This window comes from Zootermopsis nevadensis, unplaced genomic scaffold (assembly GCF_977971745.1).
Source record: "Zootermopsis nevadensis isolate Lab colony 2312 unplaced genomic scaffold, Znev_1.0 Znev_ptg000010l, whole genome shotgun sequence".
Classification (NCBI taxonomy): Eukaryota; Metazoa; Arthropoda; class Insecta; order Blattodea; family Termopsidae; genus Zootermopsis; species Zootermopsis nevadensis.
The window spans coordinates 15,523,090-15,538,462 of NW_028259142.1; the positions used below are offsets into that span (position 1 = coordinate 15,523,090).

The window sequence follows — 15,373 nt, forward strand, 5'->3', positions numbered from 1 at the left end:
GTAGAAAGCCAAATTTTTTAATCAGCGCTGTTGAACCTTCGGGTTATTCTACAACAGACTTAGCAGAGACTCACAATTTCATGAACACTTCTGCAGGGTTTGTACTTTCTTCCATAGGCAGTAGCACACCACAGGAGCCGTCACTTATCTGCCGGGACCTGCTTTGTATTCGCTATAGCAAAAAAAGTCTGGGAAAACAAAAGAAGAGCTCTGATCATCAAATGTCGCTGTATCACGTGCTAACATGAGCTCGTGAGCACAAGAGAGGCCTGTGGAGGTCAAGCGTGTGACTACATAATGGAGAAAGTTTATGGCGGTACACAGGGGGGGGGGGTCGCTTCTGAAGTCTGATTGTGAGCCACAACATTAAGCTCAAAGTAGATGAATAAATGCTTCTAAAAAAACAAGGCGTTCAATTTCACGGAAGCATAGTTTCAGTGAATACGTATTTCACACAAGAACAATAGTTCTTCATGAACTGTAGTTTAGCACGCTGTAATAAATTTAAACTATTGTTTCACGTCATAACGGCGCCCCGCTGTTACTACAGTTCTCTTACGCTTGAAGATCTATGAGCGTTCTTGGACGTAAAGTGAAAACGTAAAGTTACCTCTGCCTAAATCAAACATCATGAGGGAGCATGAAGATATGGAGGTAAGATTCCACACATTTTATTCCCTGGCAATAATTAGAGGTAAGCCGATTTACAGGTGAAACACACTGGTTAAGAAAGCAGGCAGGCCTATGATACAGGATAGGTTATTCTGGACGGAAACTAATATTTAATCAGAACGTTGAAATCTACTGATCATCCCTATAACGAATACTAGCAGAGCAGGCGTGTAACGAAGACCCAAAGGGCATGAACGTTTCCCCCGTTTCCTTTTAACAACTTAGCTTCTTACGTCATTCATACTGCGCCACGTAGTTTATTTATGTACTCGCTGTTCGAATCATAAGTTTATTTTTCTCTTAGTCTTCCTTTCTTCATTTTTAGTTTCGTTTATTTCCTTGTTTGGTTATCCGTTGGTGTTCTGCACAGACTTCTCTTCGACTGACGGGCATTTAATTCTTTCCCATTTGTAGCTGGAATGTTCCTTCGATAAATTCCAGGAAGCACTGTAGACTACCAACCACGTGGTACAATATCACAGAAACAGAAAATAATGGATATCTAAGCAGACCATTTTCCGTTAAATTCTTGTGTTTCTTTTACGCTTCCATGTTAAGTTCTCCTTCTGTTCACGTGAGTTTTGCAGTAACATATGTAAGCCTGCAATATTTACGGAACCTTTCCCATTTAATCCATATTCTATTAAAGATAGGAATTAATGCAATTCCCAGGTTTGCCCTGCAGACTTGTCCATTTATTTGCTGTCATTAGAAGCTGGATAGGAGTTTAATTCATATTCTGGGATAACATCGTCTTTATAACTTTATAGACACGAAAAACGCTCTAGATCTTATCTTGGCGATAAAGAGTTTTGAAAAATTCAGAGTTCAAGTTTTTGTAACAATGTTCCCGAAGCAAGACAACTGGACTTTTCCTTATGCTTTCAACATTGACCCCACTTCTCCTATCTGAGAAGAGCCTGCCGTCACTTGGTAGGTCTCAAATGAAACTGAGGTGAGACTCAATCCTCGCCCTGGTACGATAGCAGAAATATAAAATAAAAACCGAACTTTTTTGCAAAAATATACTTCTCGGCCTTTCAAAAATAGGAGGGAACTACGGGTGGGTGGCATGTTTCATCTCTGGGGGCGGGGAAAAATCCTCGTCCTTTATGTTAAGCCCCAAAGAGGTGCTGGATAATTTCTTTGTGAAGCAGGTGGTAATGTTAAAACAGAAGGCGGTCCCAAAGGCCACGTGATTGGTTTGTTACTTGTTGTATCCCCTGGGGGGGTTCACCGAATAACTCCTTTTCTACTTTCCAAGGCCAGAGGTGTCACCGTGGTAAAGGAGGGGGGAGGGGGGAAAAAAGAGACGCAGATACCAGCATTCACAATAATAAAAAAATAAACTATTTTTCGATGATTTAAAATATGGTTCGTTTTCATTCCTGGGCTCAATTTACGTCTTTGCGCCCCTGAGGTATCGTTTGTTAGACGGGCTTTGTTCGCCCGCCCCGACTTCGTAATGCATTGTACTGCTTGAGGCTCCTTCTAGCACGAAACAGCGGTCATTATTTTACTTTACATCCTCAACATGTGGCTGGCCGGCTACTTGAGGGTATCAGTAAGTTAGCTTACCAGCCACAGGCTGTCTCCAGGATCCGGTCACTACAATTCGACTGGCCTTCTGTCGTGGAGGCCACGGTATAAAATGTCTTCAAGGAATTCGTTGCTAAGGCGGCCGTGACGGCTCCGGACAGTCAAGAATCGATACCTGGAAGCGGCCCTACAATTCTCTTGAGGCTGTGCGAATGAGTTAAGGAGCTTATTACCTCCTCATCTGGGCGATCTCAACATCCTAGAAGACAGCCATCTTCAGAACCTCGTAATTAAAAATTCGCTAAAAAAGGATGAAAGACAGCAAGAAATATCACAGAATTTAAAACAGAAAATAAATAATAGCCATGCTACATCCGAAATATATCACAGCTGCCAGGCTTACGTACCTCCACAGACTACTCACGTATCACACACTATAAACCTTAAAGATATTTAGGAGCATTATAACTGTCTTCAGAAACAAAGACATTTCATAAATGTTTAATGGACAGTTTGTCCTATCAAAACTTCGAAACCGAAGCTTGTCCAAAGAATATTTAAAAATGTAGTTCCTTTCTCCAAGGAAACACAACACATCGCAATCAAAATCAGCTTGTTAAAGTTTCTTTACGGAAATAACCTCTATTTATTCTGGGGCCAATAAAGCAAATGTTACATATATATAGTCACCAGTAGTATGTAAAGTGTTAAAACAAAAACACTTGCGGGAATTACATTCGCATTAATTAATCAATCAGTTCCACAACAAAAGATATTTCCTGTTCTTAAAAGGCCTGTTTGTAAAAATTGTTACAAAACATTTCCGAATTAATTTAGGTAATGCTAAGACGATGATGTAACTGCTTAGTGGGGTGAAATACTATCCACTATGAAAAGAGAATACACCGTCTTTATGTGGATGACAGTTTCGCCACACTGCTGGAATTTCCTTGTTACTGTGTGTAGATATTGCAAAACGTTCGCCAGCTTCAGTATATACTGCATAAAACCTGGCGTAACCTGGTATGAAGTTGTCTAAAAAGTTGACAGGTCACGTGCTTACAGGTACTACTGTTGTGCAATAAACTGCTTTTAGCTTAGCATCCTTACTTATTAAGAAATGATAGGCGTATATGTGGTCACGTCCACGTGAATCTTCAGTAATAATTAGTGAGTCAATTAATGTTTTTTAAACGAGATATGCACATCAAGCAACCTGAGGTCATTACACATTCGTACCTTGTAAAATTCCAAATATAAATAATATGAAAATGGCGGCCATGCGAACTTTCAAGGTAAGAGATAGGGTCATATTAGTATTTCTCAATATTTCTGGTATCGCTAACCCCTCCTCAAAATTATCTTATACATACTGATTAAAATGTAGACCAACTAAAATACAGACAGAAGCTATAGTTTTATCGTCGTTCTTTGACTCCAATGTGGAAGAAAGAAAAGTTATGAAAAACTCTTAAAGCTGAACAGTAATACAGCGCCAAAAAGGGGGAAAACTAACAAAAGTGAGTATCTATTCGAGCTGCAGACCACCCGGTTGATAAACGCTGACTTAAAGAATCCTCCAGTTGTGTGTGGTAATAGGTCTTCGAAATAATATTCAAAGTTTCTTAGAGATGCCATGTAAAATGTTAAATAAAAACATGTCGGTCCTATAAAACTTGTATTTAGTTTTATGTTGGAACCATTGGGAACATGGATGATTATACATCATAACATAAGTACAAACGTAGTGTGAACATAATTTTGAATGTTAAAAATTGAAAACACGGCCCAGCTTTATGGTCGGAAGGACTTAACTGATAATGGTGCCTAAGTTCTCGGCAGTTAAACACTAGTTTTAACACAGCGTATTGTTCTTATGAAACATGTTCGAATAAAGTTAAGCTCAGAAACAGCTGCAGCTGTCTTGTACGACATTAAGGTAAACTGCTGCAGTCCATCACGGAGGTCACGACCCCGTGCACAGACCGCATAATGGCGCGCCACACCACAAACTTCTAGGTCACAAATCTTACTAAGGAGTGATGTGGCCAATACATTATGGCGCAAGGGTCAGTAAACGAAGAACGAGACAAAGACAGAAATAAATGCATGAGGCAGACCACGCAAAATGCGACAGTCTGTTTCAAAGTCCTATCCTGCGATATGACTAACGGGATGAGAGAGAAAAACACGAAAATCCTGGGTCAGGATAGCCGAACTGCGGACAAACAAAACCCCTCCTAAAAACAAGCAATGCTAACATCAACCGTCACTCTGTGCTTCAAACGGTTTAGATTTTCTGAGTATTTAACATAACAAAGTAGGCGTTCAATTAGAGCTTCAGTAACGTCAGAAAATCAGGCTGCTATCAGAGGCGGGCGTTCATGTTAGCTGTGTTAGGCTGCCAACACTTCGAAAAAGGGAAAAATAATCAGTCTTACTTGCGTGGTACAGTATTTGGCTAAAAATTTTGAAAAAATCACGCTTGTTAATAAGTCAGTCAACCAATCAGGTTATTCCTCGTGAAAATGTCGGTTATGATTAGAAGCGTAAGTTGATTCCGCGTATTTTACTGATAGGGGCCTACAGACAGATGCGTGCGATACCATTTCTCATGCAACAATATCCTGATGGCAAATGCATTGTAAGTTCTCCGGCATAACCCTATCCCACGCTTCACATAACCCTTGCAGTTACGTGTCACGGTCTTAAAACAATCCTGTTGCAGATCCAGTTCAGACGAAACAACTCGTCTATGACGCGAAATCTTGGGATCTCAACTAGTCGTCATTCTTCACCTGTTGAGTACTAGAATTAGATGGATTGGGGTTCTTGATGTAACTACCACAGTCCTGACATATTTGAAGCATTACTTTCTTTCACAGTGTCGTGTTTTGTATACCGAAATCGATTCCCAGAAGAGGCAGCAGTTCTCTTTATCATCACGTCACTTACTAGCCGGGGTGGCTCAGTTGGTATAGTGACTGGCTTAGACTGGACGACCAGGGCTCGATCACCGAAGGGGCAGTGGATTTTTTTTTTAACCTCTAGGGTCCACCAAGCCTCCTATCCAGTGGGTACCGAGGTCCTTTCTCGGGGTTAAAGCGAGGCCGAGGCGTGGCGCTGACCACTCACCCACATCTAGTGCTGAGGTTAATGATTAGGAGCTATACTCCTCTCCAACAAGCGCCTACGTGGTGTATAATGGGACAGCTTTTTCACTTTAATACGTCACGTACTAAGCCACGTATTTGATGGGCACTGAATATTCTTTCGAAGATAATTAAGCTATTGGAGCGTAGAGCAAATTGTTTAGTACTTCCATGTAGTTCTGAGGTTAGTAGACATGGAATTATGCATTACACCTCCTATACTCTTCGGTAACCCCTTGCGGTACACCCGAATCCGTTAACTTTACAATCGTCAGAGCACAGCGAAACAAGATGCAGTGTTTCATACAAAATTTGTAAACGTGTTTTATAACATATCGACCAACAGATTTCCCGTTTAAAATTACAATGATTCGTCCAACCAAAATATTTCAAGCGGTGGCCATGTTATGTCTTTGACGTCCTGAAAAAATATTCCGACGGAAGTTCAATAATTTTAACAGGTGAGCAACACACAAGATCCTACGATGAATTTCACAGCTATAACCTCTTCTGTACACCATTCGATTCCAGTCACCAGTGTATTTCCTGTTCTGTCAAGTTTGTACAATAAGTATATAAATAAGTTGAAAAAATGCATTTTAGGAACTTCACTGTCGACATATAAACAAGAAAATGAAATGAAGCAAGAATGTGGTGTGCGAGAAATTAATGACAGCAGTAATAACCAGTAGCACAACCTAAAATACACTGTTTTATGGTACCTTGTGATGGTGAGCTGAATATAAATAAAACGGAGACAAAATATTTTATTACAGTGGACATTATTTCATAAAACAGACCCGCACATGCGCAACGTCAGGTCCTTTGTATACATCACGTATAAAACAGGTTCCGAATTCTTTTTCTTATGGTCAAATAAAAAACATAGCTGCAGGTTCCATTCTGTGGCATCCGGAATATACAAGAATTAATCATCTCGACTTTGTCCAACGATGAAAATAACCAGTGAAACCAGTTGAGTCGTTTCCTACGGTACAGCGCCTTGATTCATAAGAAAACCGCTCTGGCCTCCCGGATCTGGAAGAAGTTGGCTCCTCACCTCGAAAGCAAATGGCTGGATGGCACACTCCGTCACTTGGTGCCTGACTGACTGGCTAGCTCAATCGCTCACCCACCCAGTCACAAACGGAATGGCATTTAACGACCACAGATTAACTTAATAAATAAATAAATATATATATATATATATAAATGGCCGATACCGACAGATTGACTACTGACTAGTGACTGGCTCAATGTGGAAAGATTGCCTCCAACTCACTGCTTGATTGATTGGATCTGACACACTCACTCAGTGACCAGTGATTGATGGCTCTCTGACTTACTCGCGGACTGATCTATTGTTAGTTTCTCCGATTACTTAACTGACTAATTTATTTATAGTTCACTGACTGGTGTGTAATACCATGGCCCGCGGTAATTATAAAAAAACTAGATCAGGCCCTAGGCTACTCTAAGGCTGCCCCATGCGTGGTTTAAATAAGCGAATTCTGCGCTGAGTACTATAATTTACTTGCATTACACATATCTCAAGAAGGTTCGTGCATTCATTTCTTTCCAATAACCAAATGAACGTTTCTCCAAAACTCCTGAATGCACCGAACTCATGTTTTTCAACAGGTATACTATCGGATACAGAAAATTTATGCTACCAAGAAATAACGCGAAATATTAGTATGCTGAATCTAGACCGATATATCGTAGCTATTTATCTGCATCAACTGACGTCTCTAATAAATTACATTTCAGTTGAAGCACACAGTAAAATACTGCACGGAGAAGTCAGTTTTTCAGGAGGTATTTGGAGGGAAAGTTCCACGCATTACATAATCGGGAAGATACGATATTCATACTGAAGAACAGTTTGGCAGAGTCGATAAGCACCTATCAGGATTCGAAACATGGGCTTTAAAACAGGAGTCAAAACGGATGGAAAATCAGGTCTTCGTGTATTTCACGTTTTCTCCTTAGAAGAGGCGAAAGACAGCCCTGAAGGAAACAAACAGTGAAAAGAACAGTCTCTATGGAAACAGAACAGTGTACCGAATCAGGACTACAGACAAACAAACTGCAGAAACAAAAACAACAAAGGATGACAGCCATAAACAATAGACAGTAGCCCATCATCTGTGTACGCTTCTCCTTGTCTTTCGACGTGCCACGTCCCACGTAAGCGAAACTACATGACTGTTACGCGCGTCTCTTTCTGCTCCAAGTGTTTGCCTTCAGAGCGAAATGTTTTAAAGTGAAGACTAAAACAAAAGCTATTACATGTAAATTCTTCATTTCACTTAATCATGAAGTCCTCTGTTTTAGTTAAGTTATCGTGTTTTCAATACGCAAGACGTAATGTTCTTTCTTCAGTGACATTAATTCGAAATCAATTACGATACCGCTGTATGAGCAGAACGTGACGTACGCATAGCGGAAATTTTAATCGGAAAATCTACGGATAAAACATTACTTTCTAGACATAGACACAGGCATAGATATAAGGATAATATTAAAACAGATTTTAGACGTATACGGTCTGAGAGGAGTGACTAGATTCAACTGAGTCAGAATGCTATAAGATGGCGGGAGATATATGACAATTAACCTTAGAGTTCCATAAAATACTTAATTTCTTGACCAGCTGAGTTACGTTTTTAACAAAGACCTTTGTCCCAGAACGTCTGAGATTTAAAATCTTAACGACGCCTAATGCCCTCCACAAAGACACGTGGCCGTATATACCCAGTGATAGTAATGTTACTACTAATTATAAAAACATCAATCTCTTTGTGAAACATCAGTTAGTTACCTACACTAACGTCATTTAACTGTAATAACAATAGAAACAGTAATATACAAAACAGGAAACGGGTTGTAACTTATGGTGTGGGTGTTGACTAACCTGCAACATCGTATTTGAGAAGGCAGTAAGAGCTTTTTCACTATGCAGTGTCATGTTTGTCTTATGGGGCCGTATGTTCCATCTTTGACTAAAGGGTTAAATGACATCGAACTTAAGATTTTGGTAAACACTTATTTCAGAATAAGATCCAGTACTTGGCGTCTTGGGGTATGACGGCTAAATTACCAGTAACATCGCGCTTATGGAGACAGTGAACTCGTTTTGCAGAAAAAGCTAGTATTAAATGATTTGCTTATTATAAAAGAAGGAAATCGTATGTGACTCCATTTGTAATCTGGGGAGGGCGTTATTTAACCTGTTACGTCACACCTTTAACATCTTCAACGTTATTTCAGAAATAAATATATCTTGTTTCTTATGCGGGGACTACGTGCCCCCGCCTTCAGGTTTGAGGGTTACATAAGCGGTGACATACTTCTTTAGAAGTCACTGAACGCAGTTGATTCCCATTTCCTCCAGAATGACCTGACTCGTACTTCTAAGTCAGTCGACCGCAGAACAAAACACGCCACGGAAAACTCATCAGGTTGTTTCTATTTTTTACCGAGCGTAAATAGCCGTGACGACTACAGCGGAACGCAGATCTTGCTGTGTGTTTTTGTATCTAAAATTGAACAACATGTCCACGAGATAAAGATATGTTGGAGCAGGATACGGTGAATTATCGATGTAATTGGAACTTTCAGAAACAAAGTTTTGCTTATTTGGGATATTATTATTATTATTATTATTATTATTATTATTCAGTGTTCTGTCTTACGACAGGTCCATTGCTCTGCCCAAAAAGAGCTCTCCAGTTTTCCCTATTCACAGCTTCTCGTTTTAATTCCTGGAACGTCATCTTCTTTCCTTGTTTAAGATCGTCAGTTATCTGTATCAGTCTTCTTCCCAGTCATCGCTTTCCCTCAACCTGGCCTTCGATGATATCACTCAGTAACCCATTCCTTCGCATAATATGCCCCAGCCAGTTAGCTTTCCTGCAGAATGTTTCTTTGCCCGTTGACTCTCCTCAATACTTCTTCGTTGGTCACTCGATCCGTCCACCTGATCTTCTCTATTCTTCTCCAACACCACATTTCAAAACTCCAGGTATTTTTGTTCCTTCTTCCTGATTGTCCAAGTCTCTGCTCCATACAATGCGACACTCCATACGTAACACTTATTTGGGATACGGCAATAAAAATACAATGTACGAATTTCAAGTCGTACAACGACAATCGCAAAATATACGAGAAGGAGAAAGAGCCGAGAGTGAACTACGCCTATTGTCGTAATTGAAAAATCTATTTTGCTTAGGGCACACGAAGCGACGTAGAATGAATGGCTCCTGTACACAGTGCCATTGTTTCGACACGGCGTACGCGGCGTATGTGGGGTGGGGGATAGATGGAGGCGAAAAGGTAAAATAATAAAATAAAATAGTAAAAAAAGAGAAGCAAGAGTCAAAGTCAAATAAGGAGTTTCGTATTAAATTCAGTGCTAGACTGAGTGGGGGCGCGCGCAACAAACCCTAGGTTATTAATTTCTATGCTCTCTGTGCTACGTAAATCAAACAAAATTACAGGGGGCAGTTAATTACGAAAGTCTGAATTCATTCCTGTGCCCTGAGGAGAATCCAGGGTAGCACGCAAAACTTGCACTTACATAGCTCCACCCTCGAGATTTGCCCCCCCCCCCCCCCCCCCGATTTTTTATTTATTAAAAACTCTCTGTTTGACCCCCCAAGGGATCTGCGTTACTACTGCTCGTGCCAGACATTCAAATGTTTTGTCTCAACATATCAGTTTAATATATTCTTGCGAAGGAAATGTTTTTATTCTTAGGTACTCTTAGGTGCATTATTGCTTCTAACGGAACTGATGTCACGGGATAAATGAGTATACCCGACCGATGTTCCACTGTTTATTACACTCATCCAGCTGTGAAAGAAGTCGCCCGCCAATGGAAAGATTCCTCTTCGAACTGTATGTAGTGAGGAAGAATATTATTTGTAAAATGGATGGATATAACGACTTGATAAGAATTACTAAAATTTTGGAAGTCCAATTAATTGAACACATAAATCCACATTCAATTCTCCAAAAAGAAACAGATGACTAAAAACGTTTTATTAAAATAGCTTTGCTAACTAATTTCTTCAAATAACTATGTCTTTCTCAATTGTATTCTGTACCCCAGTCTTAATAATTTTTCTGTATACTTAAAATAACTTCCCCAGTTCCGAACCAATACTGAAATATATATTACTGATAGTCAATTTTAATAAGATACGCAGTTTTCTTAAAAGATTCACACTATGCCCAACTTACTTGAATTGTAGTTTTTACAGATCTTAATTACAGAAGTATGATACGTAAGAAATAACGACTTGACTTATTGATAAAGGCAAACACAAAAGTCGTTCAGCACATTTCATAATAAAGAAATCGTTTAAGGACACTCTCTTATACAATTAGCATTTACTATTACGACAATCAACAGGTCATAGTTAGCAATGAGGTAATATAAGATTACAGGTTATATGACTTCAAGACCAATATATATATATATATTGTTATCGTCATTATCTTACGTGTTTTGTTGATGTACTCCCAGGTCGCTTGGTGCTAGCGAATAACAGACTATGAGAAACGAGAGAGGAATCAATCCGACTAACTAAATACCCGTAACGATGTCGTAGAAAATGTCGCCTCTGTTACAATCATGACAGCCACGACACTTCGTGAGTTCTCTGTACGGCTGTCTGTATAATAATAATTTGCTACTACTAAAGGAGTTTGGCTCTTATGCGGAAATACTGATGAATATGTGTTGTTACAACAGTTGCCATTGTATGTTGGTATTTGCTGTTAAGATATTTTGAGATTCATGGATAATATTATAACCGTTGCCATGGTAATGATGTTAACGGAAGTATAATTTTTATATGCTAATTTGTGGAAACAATGCAACAGTACAATATTGTTAGGTCATCCATGTCCTGATATTCCCATGTATTTCTGTACAACGCAGCAAAACAGATGTTTACCTGTTGAGGTTTTGTTACTTTTTATGTTATACTTTTAACAAATGTGTTTTCAGGTACTATTTCGGTTTTTTCCGTCACTCTTGACGAGCAATGTTCTAGTTTTCGCCATATTTCATTAATTTAAACTTAAGAGGAAATGTCAGGGTCTGACATATGTTGGAAAATCCCATTTCTATACATCGACCATTTCGTCTAATTTCGTATTCCAAACATGATATTCTCTCGTAAAGATCTTTCTACGACTGAATTGCATTTTTATTTTAAATTAGATACACGGATTGATACATAGTTTATGATGCTAAACTATAAATATAGCTACACAAAACAAATGAGCATTATATATTTATTAAACAACATTAATTCCAGTACCATTTCAAAATCTGCTTCAATTATCAATATTAATGGGGTTCATTTTCTACTCATACGTCTTACAATATCGATCCCAAAATCTTGGATCCATTATCAAAACAGATAATGTCGTTATGTTACGGCTTATTTATTACTGCATGTGCACGCTGCATAGGGTGAAAAATTAGATTTCCTTTTATTCTGTTATTCTGCATGTAAACAATTATTCCAGATGCAGTTCTACACGACATCTGTATTTTACATCATGTACTAAGTTTCTGGAAGATGAAGTGTTTTTGAAGAAACCGACACAATACCATTTCAAATTCATATAAGGCAGGTTTTCACTATAGTCTACAGATTCGAACTGATATTGAATTCGCTCGACAAAGTACACTGTAAATCCACAATAAAAAGGTAACAGAAACCTCCATCGACTAGTTTCTGAGATGAACCATGCGGACAGGCAGACACGACACAACGCGTTCATTTTGTTCTGTTCCTTCAGAGAATGCATAACATGTAGTCTATTGTGTTAATCTTGGGTTTTAGATAGGAGAGAAAAAGTCAAAACATTACTACTGATGCGCTATAAGGAGCTCCAATATTTAATCTGATAAAATTAATAAACATAACTATCTTGCTTTGCCAGCTGGGTGACCGCAGGTCCACGAAGCACAAGCAACGTCTAAATTACACAATCTGTTGTAATTTCGGTTTTCATACCAGCAATTACTCTAATTCCACATCAGATAACCTCATTGTTTCACAGCCTACGTTCTTATAGCAACTGAGAGGTATAGCCACTTGTAGACCCGTTCAGGCTTCAATAGTCCAAAAGTCAGTCTGTATATAGGAAACAAATGGACATTATAGAGCGGTGGGTAATTTAGTCACATCTGAAGATCTGTAATCACGTAAAATAAACACTCCAGTACTCCGGTGTGGCATAAGTATAGTACAGATGTACAACACAGGCCTATATAAAAGTAAAGCTGCCCCAATACACGCCATGTGAGCCACTACTCACACAGAAGAAGCTCGTATATTTTAATTCCTTTTTCCTGGTGAACTAATCTTATATTTGAAGATACTTGGCTTGTATTAAATTGTGATGGTGTTGTTAACGTCAGCTGTTATGTCAGCATTAATAGTAGTAAGAAGTATGGAAGAAAGGTAAACCATTTGTATGACACAAAACAAAATTTCATGAAAATACATCACAAAAATATTAGTGAGGAAAGACACGCACAAATTAGGACCGGATGTCGTAAGTCTGACTATCTCGAAAAGGAAATTAGTGTAACAAAATTTTCTACTGAGCTGTATATTCACTTACTAATCAATTTAATTAAATGTTACCTAAGAGAGTTACGTGGGCTTCGCGTGGTTGCAGATTCTCAGTTTCCGTACCATCTTTCTGGTTGTTCCAGGAATTAAATTTGTCCTGAAATCCTTAATGTAGACAAAGCACCTGGTCAGAAATTGGCAACGCTGAAAACTAGACGTTCAGCATGGGAAAGAAACTTGAAATCTTTAAAACAATGGACAGAATGGCGGACAAAGATTAGTAAGAAAAGAAAACTAAATGAGATTCCAGTTGTCAACTGTTTGTTGTCAATCGCCTCATGGGTGGAGTTGAGTTCCAGGGGAGTGGCGGCGTGTAAAGCACACGACAACTAGGTCTATGAAACGCTTTATTGCGCTGACAACAAACGAGTATCAGAACGTGGGCACGTGGATACAAGATGGCTGCCGCCGCAAGAGATATGAAAGCAATCTAGTTGGCAAACTAAACCCGTCTTCGTGCCTGGCAGTGTTACTGGCTTGTGCTCACGTTCCACTGGTTACATATTTTGCTTTGTTTTAACAATGAACAGTTCTACAGCTACCTTCGGCAAAGGTAGTTGGAAATTGAATTTAAACGCCACTACCTTATTAACGGGCCTAGGAGTTGTCAAAATACCAGTGGCTTGGAGATTTAATTGCCTACAGTCGGACCAATAGTGATTTGTATATAGTCTTTTCCTTTCTTTACAAGGAAAGGCAATCTAAGAATCATGATGTCAGTGTGTTCGTCGCTCCGGTAGCTTTAGCACCAAGTGACGGAATTCCATAAAATCTGATACGAACATGGTGCCAGAGATCGCCCAACCTTTGAACACTTTAACTTTCTGACATCAACAATGCCAATATGGCGGCAGTTCATAAAACTGGTTTTGGAACGAAACTAATGCCGCTCATGTAGAGTCCTGTAATTTTGTATGGTGACATCTTCAGGAAAAATGTTGCTTCTGTTGGTGCGGTATTATATCGATTGTAAATATTCATATAAAGCTTCCGGTTTCGACGGCATAAATTTCCTCTGGAACTAGGTATGTTCAACTACACAGAGATGAGATTTTAAGCGGATCACAAACGTGCTCAACTACACTTTGCACTTTTCATGCCGCAAATGTTTAAGATATTGAGAACATTTCTTATTGTTGATATTGTTAAAATACTGCGATTAAACCATCATAAATCGAGGCAGCGTCCGATTAAAGAAAAACGAACACCAGCTTATGACGTAACAAAAACAGTGCTGAACAATATCTCCCTATTATCACACTTTGTAAACTACGTATTGTTAAATGGGTGGAGACTAAATTCAATTTAAAAAGTCGTGGCGATTAAGTGTTACGCTACATACGGTCCTGGGGGTTACAACAGGAGTTTAGATTACTTAAACCTGCTGTTTCAGCCTTGATTACTGGATAAGTATGAGGACTGTGACAAGGGATGAGTCATACGTATCCTCAGGCAAGGAAATTTACTTCTGCCCTAAGGTTCATCAGAAAATTAATCAGAAATGGTCTCCCGCTGCCCCCCTCCCCCTCTACATCTACAGGTAATAACGCAATCCAGCTATTACCACAAAAAGTTGACCTTCCTTTTTAAGTTAAAATCTGGTCACTCAACTTCAAATCTCGGCTGAAACGGATGTACTGTTATCAATATTACTGTAAATAAAAGTAATATTGCACCTGTCACGGTAGAGTATTGGAGGAGTGTGGTACAGCTCCATGAACTTCGACTTCAGACGTAGCTGAGTGGTCGGCTTCGTGTTCAGATGTTCCTTGGATAGAATGTTTCGAGAATGTGGGAAACAATGGCGAAGAGAAAACTCCATGCTCTTCCCGATATGTGAACACTGGTTCAGTCCACAAAATGCTGAACTTCTCACGGTGGGAATATTTACTACCCTGCCCAATCTCCAAGCGTGAGGACAGCCCCTTGTAGGATGTCCGGGACTACGTATTCACTATATCTGCAGCTACAGCTATCCTCCTTAAGTGGAGACCTCTAACATCATCCTAAGAAAATGTCATGCTGTGCTGAAAAGGGATTTCACTATGAAAATTACTGAAACTCAAATTTAGAAATAACTTAATAAAACTATCAGTTTCTCAAAGCGTTACGTTCTTCAGTTCTGGCCTATGTCATACTTCGATTAAAAGTTTCCGTTGATTTTACGGGTCTGGATATCACAGAAATTTTCAAAAATTAAATGTAATAAAGCCAGGAACAGAGAACTGATACTTGAAATATGTTCTCTGCTACCTGTTTCGGGTGATACAAGTTGCAAATGGTGAATATTACACCTTCAGACATATCACTTTAGCCCTCATGTATTTGTAAAGTTTGAGGGGACGA

At 39.2% G+C, this 15,373-nt stretch overlaps 1 protein-coding gene and 1 long non-coding RNA gene across 5 annotated transcripts in view; one reads left to right on the forward strand and one right to left on the reverse strand.

The window, feature by feature from the left end:
* twz (BTB/POZ domain-containing protein twz) overlaps nucleotides 1-15,373 on the reverse strand; it is a 141,500-nt gene that overhangs the window by 61,156 nt on the left and 64,971 nt on the right. The window lies entirely within an intron of this gene.
* LOC110828999 (uncharacterized) lies at nucleotides 7,509-12,132 on the forward strand. Its single transcript, XR_002542825.2, has 4 exons — nucleotides 7,509-7,553; nucleotides 10,125-10,265; nucleotides 10,897-11,023; nucleotides 11,910-12,132. It is a non-coding gene; the product is annotated as an uncharacterized LOC110828999 (long non-coding RNA).